Consider the following 11,660-nt stretch of genomic DNA (forward strand, 5'->3'; position numbering starts at 1 on the left):
CTTATTTTTCTGTGATTTGCCTGGATAATCTTTAAATTATTTTTCATTTGCATTATAAGAATATAAAGGACAGATTGTCGTATTGAACGATCATCTTGTAAATTTACATCAATGCGACAAAGTGTAGAAACTTTTTGAACGTTGATATATCCAATTTAAATGAAATTATTAAGGAGGATCACTATGGGCCAATTTACATTCGATTCGTGTAGTCAAGATATTTAATTCATATCTATTGATCCTAACTTAATTATGATGGCATACTAACATAGCCCCTTTTGCATTCCTTGAACACAGAGTGAACATCATTAACTGTGTAATGGACAGGATATTACAGAAAGATGTAAATATCAAATGGCTAATTTTACTTTTTTTTAGTTCTGGATAAACCAATAATTTTCTTCGTAATTTTTCATTTTGTTTAAACAATTATCGAAAAGAATTTTTTTGCCCATTTCTAAGTAAAACATGATAAGAATTTGTTGAACTTTACTGCTTTACTGATATGAGTGCAGATTATGTGTTCAACTGCGGAATACATGCTAAAACATTAAATTCAACTTGGTTCTTCAATAACGTTTCCATAAAACAGAGAGTACCGAAATGTTCTTACGAGAAATATTTATCGGACTTCTCCAGACATACTTTGTTTACGGTGAGTATAATTTTGTATCATTCTTTTTAAACATTAGTGTTTGGCATTGGCAGAATATTGACTGCTTGTATAAGATATATTTAACTGTTTAGCAAATTAGAAATAATATAAAAAAAATATATGAATCAACTTAAAATTTGTTTCTGTAGTTTTGTGTTCGTAACAATAATTATCTAATATTCAATATTTTTTAACAAAATTTCGTAACGATTAAGATTCACGAAACCCCTAAATTGGCGTCTTAATTAGTAAATATAAATATCAGTAACCTCTAAATATATTTTCATTTATTCTTAGATGCAAGAATCTTGCTTTATAATAGGGAAAATCATTTTCATACTGTAAAAAACTATATCAGGTTTCAACTCCATTAGTCAAAATTTACCTTATTTGGTTTTTCTTATATGCCTCCTTTGTTCATATGGATCCTCGTGTGTTTACGTACTTATACATCATGGCTGTTTTTGGCATGAACTTTCCTGATGACGGTAAATACAGAAAAACGCTTCGGAAGCAACAAATTTATAAAGTGTTTTTTTTTTTTGCATTTTAAAAAGTTACTCTGCTTCAAACAAAAAGTTCTCCGAAACTGACATCATTACTCTTTCATTGCGTTTTCCCCTTCGCACTTACGCCCTGTGGTTGTCGAATTTCTAACGGAAGGTGTGATAGTTATGGATCACTGCATACGGAAAAGCTGTCGGTAAATTAGAGGGGCGTATTGCGTTTCCGCTAATTTTTCAAAGTCCCAATACTACGTTTCCGGAAATTTAAAGTATACGTTTCCGCAATTTGTATTTATTACTTTTCCGAAAATTTACCTTGTAAATTATAAATATTTGAATATATATTTTCATAGATGGCACATTTAAATCCTACCCGAAATTCTTCTACCAACTTTATTCGATACATGGATGTAAAAATGGTAACTACATTCCTCTTGTATTTGCGTTACTTCCACCAGGGACAGTCTATACACTTGTTATAAGTGACCAGTCCCGTTAGTATAGACTGTCCCTGCTTCCACTTAAATCCGAGGAATGTTACATCAAAATGTGGGATCTGCTTATTGATGTGTGCACTACCCGAAGATTAACTCTCCAGCCCCAGGTAGTTCATATTGACTTTGAATGTGCAATGCATACTGCTGTTACGAAAACATTTCCTGCTGCTACAGTCAGTTGTTGCAGATTTCATTTAGGACAAAGTTGGTGGCGAAAAATTCAGTCGTTAGGTCTGAGTGCCGATTACAAAGACAAAGATTCGGATTTTGGTAAATGGCTAACACATTTCTTTGGTTTGGCTTACTTGCCAACTGACAAGATTGAAGAATGCTTTATTGAATTGATAACCGATGCTCCATCTGACGATAAATGCATGAAGTTTGCCGATTATATATTGGAATTTTATATAGATGGCAATTCGAGATTTCCACAAACCATTTGGGCATCACCTCCTAACCCCGAGGAAAAGAGAACAACAAATGGTGCCGAGTCTTTTCATGCCCACCTGAACGAGCAGTTTTACGCTAGCCATCCTAACATTTTTGTCTTTGTCGATGTGTTATTGAAACTGCAAACAACATCATACATTAAGATTAGAACTCTAATTGTAAAAGCACCCGTTCGGAAATATGAAAAGGAGAAGATGGACTTCCTTCTTGAACAAAATACAAAACTTGTAAACGGTGAATGTACTACTGTGGACTTTGTACGACATGTTGGCTACAAATATTCTGCCAGAACTGACTTATGAACTCATATCAAGATATATCTGATTAGTGCTGACTTTTGAACATACGTTTTCATACATTTTAATGATGAATTTTACTTGCATGTTTAATATGATGACCTTTAACTTAATAAATATTTATTTTTTATTATGGCTTTGTTTTCGATCAACAGGTATTCCTTAATTATTTGCGGAAAAGTAATAATTTATTTTTTCCGGAATAGTTACTTTTTTTCCGGAAAAGTAAGATATTTATTTGCGGAAACGTAGACTTTTTTTTCCTGAAACGTCATCTTTTTTTTCCGGAAAAGTAATGCAAATTTGCGGAAACGTAAAACGCCGAATTAGAGTACGGGAAGACAATAATTACGTATACATGGCAGTACATTTTGAAGATTTGGATATAATAAAGGATTAACTTTTCAAAGAAAATCTTTGTACACGTGTTTTATAGAATAGCTTTACCATTTAGGTATTGAAACATATTAGACCTTTTTGTTAAATTTAAAGTATCAAATGACTTAAATAAAGCGTTGCGGCTTACAAGGAAATGATTAAACCACTTAAAAGTGGACACCATCATGACCGTTATTGAAAATCTGTATTAAAATTAACATAATAACAATAGTCACAACGCACCGATATAAGAGTACTCACAGCACTCACACTGAAAGCTTGTCGAAGCCAATTACAAATAATAAATAAATCATGTTTCCCAGACTAATGTGTTTTGAATTTTCATAAAAAGTGTTCAGAACAACGGGTTCTTTTAAGTTTAAGTAACTTTTTCGTGAACAAAAATTACCAAAATTATTTATCCATAATGGCATTTTAAACTAATGCTGTTTCAAAGTTTATTCATTCATTTTTAGTAAATGGTACCATAATACACATTGAAAATGGTACTTCTACGAAGATTGTATGTGGGACTGATGAATATCTCCATATATCCAAGAATGTAACTGTCTGTAACAGGACACCACAGTCCGTTTACAGAATTTGTGAAGGTCTTCAAGAGTGTATTGTAAACAATACATGTGAATATAACATACTTTTCAAATTTCAGTGTACAGGTAGGACTGAAACATAACAGCAAAATAAAGCGTTTCACTTTTTTATGATTAGTTGAATTTTGTGGAAGATTCTCTGTTTCTATTGTCATTTGAATATATTATAATAGGACATAAATAACTATTGTTTTCGACGATCAAAAATAAATCCTTGTAAAATACATATGATGTACTAGTGCTGTATCAGATTGAACAGATTAAAATTAATATATAAGTTCACATAAAGGGACTGTCACAAAATTATCCATCCACACATATAATATTGACATGTTTGCACGATATTTTTCATAAATTTATAATGAATCTGTCAAGGTCCAATGTAATTAACAAAATATAGTGTGCGTTTCGTCTTAAAGATACATGTATAAAATTTTGTTCAACTTTTACCCCTCATGCATTCTCTTTTAAATAAATTCATCATATTCTATATATATATAGTTGCTAGGTGGGAAGCTATATACAAATCAAGTAGATCTACTAAAGGCATTTTTAATATGTCAGACAGCGGTATTATACAACCCGAACGAATACCTATCCGTGATGTTCAAGAATATACAACACATACCTGGAGAAGCTGGAAACGTAAGCATGTTTACCTGGTAAGTCCGAGCAATAAGTTAAACCACGGGCACTTGTTTCTGTCCATGGGAAGGCCGATACTATGAGTTTAACCCTCCTTTAATGCTATACTTGTTTATAAAACGTTGGCACCAAATGGGATCAATGAAAAGGTGTAGTTCATATAGCGCAGTGCTAACCACACTACGGCAGCAGGGGGTGGTATTTTAATTTTTGATGCATACATACGCAGCCTCCTTTGTATAAATACTTAATTTGCATGAGATTTTAGAACCGTGTTTCTGTTTTTAATTTGTATTACGTTCAATATTTCCTGAGGAAAATCAGCATAGATTGATAATATTAATTTTACATCATACTGATGAAGGATATTTGTTATCCGAAATATAATTTATTGATATATGTATTTACCTTTTCTTTTTTTAATTTTTGTATTATTGTATACTTGTATTGCATACATTCAATTTATTTATTGTGTATAGTATCATTTTTTTCCTCAAAATAACCTAAACCCTTCGTAATAAAGATGTTTGACTATTATGTAGACGATTTACCGTATATATATATATATATATATATATATTACAGGCATTTTCTAAATTTAGTCACTTTGTATAATGTAAGATTCAGGCATTTTATCTATTGACTCACTTTTTTTCAGTCTTTTAAAAAATGCCTGGAAAAATTGAAAGGCGTTTTACAAAATGTCTGAAATGATTTCATACAACGAAAGGTTCACAAAAACTGAGCAAGTGAAAGTATTGAACAGCAGAGGAGTTTTATCGATGATAATCACTGAATTTCAAAGCTTTCGTTTTAATAAAAATAAATTCTACTGAATTATTTAATTTTCCACAAGCACCGAAATCGACAATTATTTGTTATTCCATAAAATGTTTGAATGACAGGTTCTGCTACTCAATTGTCCAGATTTTTTTCTGCAAATACACCGTTTGGCGTAAAATCTGGACAGCACTTCAGCCACATTTGGTGAAATCCGGACCATCACCTATTCAGCTTTGTCAATACTTTGTAAGATAAAACACTTAACGTTCGACCAACAATAGGTTTTGCAAAAAGCAAGCACATGCATATCTTCTTTTTCATGTGTTCCCAACATTTTCAAAGTCACATTAGCATGATAAGGTTGTCCTAGGTTAGGGGGAGGCTTGGACGCCCGCAAACATGTTTAACCCCGCCACATTCTGTATGTGCCTGTCCCGTGTCAAGAACCTGTAATTCAGTGGTTGTCGTTTGTTGCTATATATCATATTTATTTTTCGTTCATTGTTTTGTACATAAATGAGACCACTAGTTTTCTCGTTTGAATTGTTTTACATTTGTCATGTCAAGGCCTTTTATAGCTGACTATGCGGTGTGGGTTTTGCTCATTGCTGAAGGCCGTACGGTGACCTATAGTTGTTAACTTCTGTGTCATTTGGTCTCTGATGGAGAGTTATCTAATTGGCAATTATACCACATCTTCTTATTTTTATAATTACATCTTTTGGCTTATCAGGGCTTTTAACAGGCTGAAGCAGATTTACGCGTGGCTGGGGATGCATCCATAGCAGGAGACGCTTACCCTGTCGATGCACCTTTATTTGTCTCTTCTTGGAAGATTTCAAGATTTTAACAACGGTTTACTACTGTCGCATAAAATCATCAGATTGTGAAGACCCAAGAATTCCCTTGAGGCAGTGAAGATGAAGATACTTATATCTTTGCACCACAACTAAACACGGACTTGTATGGCGAAATCCATGCTAAAGAGGTGAATCTGTTTGGCTTTTCAGATGTATAAATTCGCATTGTTTCATCATTATGATGCCGCATGTTAGGAAAGTGCAACACTCTCTGCATTTTAAGAACTCTTTTGGCCGTTCTGTAGGTGGCCTGTTGGAATGCAACTTTTCTGTCCCTATCCTTTATACGGTTCCATCCATTGCAGAACTTACCTATTGATGTATTATCAATTTGTTTCTCGTCTTATATATGCATGAAATATTTGCTACCGAATGCAAACAAATAACAATCAGTCAATCCGGCAAAAAACATCCTTCTTTTTCTCTCCTTCAAATTACACACTTGTATTTTGAATCTAAATTTTCAAAAAAATCGTTTGTGAATTTTGTTCTATTGTAAGAACAATTTGTCCTTCGCCATCGTGACAAGAAGATAATAAAATTACTATCTAAAATACAGATTGAGTACATACTTAACATAGTTTCATAAAAAATAACCTATTATAGACCTACAAAACTTCCCAACTGGTTTTTTTTTAAGAATAAAATTAATTTTACCGAACCATTAGTTCAATCTGATTAAAATTAAAATCTATAACAACTCGCGTGCTCGTATAGATCTGAGGATAACGAAATCAGTGGTCTATATTTTAATTAGATTGCCATTAGTTATTTTCTTTGCAGAATATTATTTGTTTTTTGTCATTTGCATCTCTATGATATCATTTTTTTTAAACAAATTATCAGAAACTTAACAGGACGTTAATTGAATTTTGTTTAAAAATTTCAGTAATTTTACAAAATGACTAGGTATTTTTAGTCATTTTATATAATCAAGGTTTTTTTATTTTATAAATTGCCTGAAAATTAAGTCATTTTACAAAATGTCATATATATATATCACTTTTTTGGTCTTTTGGAAAATGTTGTTTGTGCTATCACTTTTTTGGTCTTTTCGAAAATGTTGTTTGTGCTGTATTTAGACCCCTCTACCAAGAAATTTGTTTTGCATGCACACGTATAAAAATTGCGGTTTTTATCCAACGCAATCATAGGTTTGAACGTTGTTTTCAATTTAGACTTATTTATATTTTTTCGTTTGGGCTTGTATTATATTTGCCTTCGGGTTTATATGATCCGTTCATCCTATTTCGACTCTTCAAAATTCAAGAGCCTATCCTAAATTGAGGTAAATTATATGGCCTTCTAAATACCGTTTCGATTCCTAACATCACTGAAGAGACATTCATTGTCGAAATCCGGATATGGTGTACAAATTTTTGCACCTCATGTTTGCGGTATACCATCTTTTCCGCAAGTTTATTGTTTTCTGTCTGGTATAAAATTAATAATAAAGATCCATTTTGTTACATCTTGTGATCCGTTTATTTGGCAATCGCCAATGGCAGTCAGCAGGGTTTAAGAACATCCGTTGTTCGACCTGTTAGTCAAATGCGTTTTGTTTAAATATACTTTTTCACTTTTTTGTTCTTTTGGAAAATGTTGTTTTTGCTGTATTTAGACCCCTCTACCAAGAAACTTGTTTTGCATGCACAAGTATTAAAATTGCGGTTTTTATCCAACGCAATCATAGGTTTGAACGTTGTTTTCAATTTAGACTTATATATATATGGCCAGGGAAGAACAAAAAATTATTGTTGGGCTGTTATTTAGACGAATTATGTATACAGAATGTGTTTTCAGCCTTGTATCACCATCACTGGTGATCCGATGGATAAAATCTGTCGTAGAGTTGTCACTGGTTCAGACGTACTTATAATATAATTATTTCTGTGACTGCATCCTACATTAATTTGTAAGATCCTCTACGATAGATAATTCAGCTGATCTGTGATATTCCATCTTCATGTCTTATATATCATGTACTGTGTTACGACGCTAGATAAAAACTGACGAGGAAAGCTAACACCCGGCCACCGAAAGCTTGATTTTTGTCGAGCCTAGGTGGTCGAGTGGTCTAGCGCGTCGGGCATAGTGCAAGGCGATTTGGTGCCACGATAATTCAGTAGCATGAGTTCGAATCCCGGCCAGGGAAGAACAAAACATTTGCTTCCGCAAATTTACAGATCTAACATTGTTGGGCTGTTATTTAGACGAATTATATATATATATATATAATCTGTAATAATATTATATATATATATATATATATAATCTGAAAGGTACACTATCAAATTGCCACTATACATCATGTATTGTGTTACAACCCTAGATAAAGCCGACGAGGAAAGGCATTACATCGACCACCGAAATCTATATTATTATGTAGCCTAGGTGGTCTAAGGCGCTGGACACGGTGCAAGCGGTGTTGTCACGATGGCACAGACGCAATGGTTCGAATCCGTAGTTTTAAAATTACAATAAACTTTCTTTTTTTAACAGTTGTAACTCCCCATGGAAAATTGGACTTATAAACCATGCGAATCAACACCGAGTCAAAATGTCACAATCGGGAAAATCAAATAATCTATGATTACATTAATACAGATTAGTCGACTATCATGGTATATAAAATATATTAGACTGCGAAAACATGTCGATAGTGTGGTGAGACAAGATATATCGTATTTGTCAGCCAATTCGTGATGGTACCGTAATACATTTTAATACATGTCTGGCATAAAGTTGTCACATGTTTAGACGTGTATAATAAAATTAAAATTTGATGTGGCGGCATGGTAATTAACATTATCATCCTTTACGACAGACAAAATAGCTGATCTGAAAGGTACACCATCTACTTGCCACTATACATCATGTACTGTGTTACATAATTAAATACATTTTAAAAGGGTTTGGGTGTCTTGAAAAAACCTTTTTTTATTTTTGGGGTTTTTAAATTGTTGTTTACCTCAGATCTCTTCCTTTTGTTTAAAAGAATACAGTATTAGCATAGATTTTATTTTCAATAGTTGAGGGGATGTTTTCAAAATACTACAAAGAAGCTTTGAATTTCAGGTAAATGTGACATTCTTCAGACAGGAGAAAGTGAAGCAGGTCTATGTTTTTCAAAAAAGTGCGACCAAGGTTGCCACATTTCACTCAGATAAACTGCTTCGTGAATCTCGTCGAGGACTAGCACATTCACTTCCAAATAACACGAGGTATATAAAATTTTTATAAGTTTGGAAAACTACAACAATTTTCTAAGAAAACAGTTTGCACATATATGCAAGATAAAGTTTAAAGAAAATTCGTAAGGGGTTTCGCGGAACCCTGAGTCTCGTCACGATTGTTGCTGTCAGTGTAAAAGTGTAATGTTGACTTAAAAAGTGAGTCCATTTATCAGTAAAATACAAAATTTAAAAAAAAAATCAATTTTTAGCTCACCGGGCCCGAAGGGCCCCATGTGAGCTTATGCCATCACTTGGCGTCCGTCTTCGTCCGTCGTCTGTCGTCGTCGTCGTAAACTATTTCAAGAATCTTCTCCTCTGAAACTACTGGGCCAAATACCTTCAAACTTTAACTGAATGTTCCTTATGGTATCTAGTTTATAAATTGTATCTGAAGTTTTGATCCATCGACAAACATGGCCGCCATGGCTAACAATAGAACATAGGGGTCAAATGCAGTTTTTGGCTAATAGCTCAAAAACTAAAGCATTTAGAGCAAATCTGACAGGGTAAAAATGTTCAAGAGGTCAAGATCTATCAGCCCTGAAATTTTCAGACGAACCAAACAACCCATTGTTGGATTGCTGCCACTAAATTGGTAATTTTAAGGAAATTTTGCAGTTTTTGGTTATTATCTTGAATATTATTGAAGATAAAGACAAACTGTAAACAGCAAAAATGTTCAGCAAAGTAAGATCTACAAAAAAGTTTAAAGACCAAAATTGTCAATTGACCCCTTAAGGAGTTATTGCCCTTTAAAGACAGTTTAACACAATTTGTTCATCATGTTTGCTAACATTTAAAAATCTTCTCCTCTGAAACTACTGGGCCTAATACTTCTAAACTTTAACTGAATGTTCCTTAGGGTAACTGGTTTATAAATTGTATCCGAAGTTTTGATCCATTAACAAACATGGCCGCCATGGCTAAAAATAGAACATACGTGACATGGAGTTAAAGTGATGAATAAGTCAAAATCTATCTGCTATGAAATTTCCAGACCAATTGGACCACCCATTGTAGGGTTACTGTCCGAAATAGTTTATTTTTATGAAATTTTACTGTTTTTGGTTATTATCTTTAATGTTATAATAGATAGAGAGAAAGTGTAAATGACAAAATTGTTCAGCAAAGTAAGATCTACAAATAAGTCAAATGCCTGAAAGTGAAATTATAGGTGAGCGATATCAGGCTCTCATGAGCCTCTTGTTTTCTTTAGATGCTATTTCTTGGTCCTGAAGATTCATAACAATCCATGAAGGTTTACAGTTTTGGGTTATGTATTATCTTTAATATTATTATAGAAAGAGAGAAAGTGTAAATGACAAAATTGTTCAGCAACGTAAGATCTACAAATAAGTCAAATGCCTGAAAGTGAAATTATAGGTGAGCGATATCAGGCTCTCATGAGCCTCTTGTTTTCTTTTGATGCTATTTCTTGGTCCTGAAGATTCATAACAATCCATGAAGGTTTACAAACTTATCGTGTAAAAAAATGTATTCCCAGACTGTCTGTAAATGTTAACTGTAAAAAAACTAAGTCCATCTATCAGAAAAATACTGAAAATGAAAATATATTTTCAAAAGTTTGCTTCAGATATTATTTCTTAATCATAAAAAAGCTTCTGCCAAAGTTTCATAAAATTCAATGAAGGTTTGACAAAGTATTTGATGTGTAACAAACTGAATTTACTTGTTAACTGTAAAAAAAAACTAAATCCATTCATCAGTTAAATACGGAAAAATAAAAATAAACATTTTCAAAATTTTGCTCTAGATACTGTATTTTGGTCATAAACAAGCTCCTGTCCAAATTTCCTAAAATTCCATGAAGGTTTGACAAAGTTATTGATGACTGAAAAATTTTAACCTCAGACTAAATCTGAATGATAACTGTAAAAAATCCTAAGTCCATATATCAGTAATATACGGGAAAATGAAAATAAATATTTTTCAAAATTTTGCTCTGGATACTGTATTTTGGTCATAAACAAGCTCCTGTCCAAATTTCCAAAAATTCCAAGAAGATTTGACAAAGTTACTGATGTCTAGATAAAACCACAGACTGAACCTAAATGTTGATGCCGCCGACGCCGACGACGAAATCTAGGATCGCCATGTCTCGCTTTTGCGACATAAATGTCGGAGGCTCGACAAAAATTGGATATCATTATTTTCACAATAACTCGTATAATTACATCATGGGTAGATTCTGTAATTTACTTTGATAATCGCTTTTTTTTCTGTTCTAGGAGTCACCATAGTTGGTGTGTGTTATCCAACATGTTAATAGTACCCAACGGAATCAATGGACAGAATCATATTTTCTGTGTATTATTTGGAACTTCAAGTTTATCTTTTATCAGTCAAGACGATCTGGGTGAGTGGTAAAAGGAAACAAATAGTTAATTGATACTTAATCTGGCAAGTCAGTGACAAATCAACTGTATAAACAGGAAACTGAATGAAAATAGCCCACAATTTTTCACAAAAACGTCCGTACATAGATATAAGAAGATGTGGTATGAGTGCAAATGAGAATATCACGTACATAAGGGAAAATTATAGTTCTAATAATAAGACTACTAGGGTGGTTTTCAACGAACTTGACTGGCTGTTAATCCCTCGCACGGTCGGCTCGGTGCCCTAAGGCGTTTGGTGAGCATTAGAATGTTGTTGTCGTAAAGTTGGAAAAAGGCGACCATTTTGGTTTTGCGTGGATCGATTTGGTTTGTTGACAATTTTG

The 11,660-nt window shown here is 33.1% G+C and overlaps 1 long non-coding RNA gene across 1 annotated transcript; it reads left to right on the plus strand.

The window, feature by feature from the left end:
- Positions 1-3,913: 3,913 nt before the first annotated feature.
- Positions 3,914-11,303, plus strand: LOC127698440 (uncharacterized). Its single transcript, XR_007980839.1, has 3 exons — positions 3,914-4,055; positions 8,760-8,905; positions 11,167-11,303. It is a non-coding gene; the product is annotated as an uncharacterized LOC127698440 (long non-coding RNA).
- The last annotated feature ends 357 nt before the right edge of the window (positions 11,304-11,660 follow it).

Source organism: Mytilus californianus, unplaced genomic scaffold (assembly GCF_021869535.1).
Source record: "Mytilus californianus isolate M0D057914Y unplaced genomic scaffold, xbMytCali1.0.p SCAF_4, whole genome shotgun sequence".
NCBI lineage: Eukaryota > Metazoa > Mollusca > Bivalvia > Mytilida > Mytilidae > Mytilus > Mytilus californianus.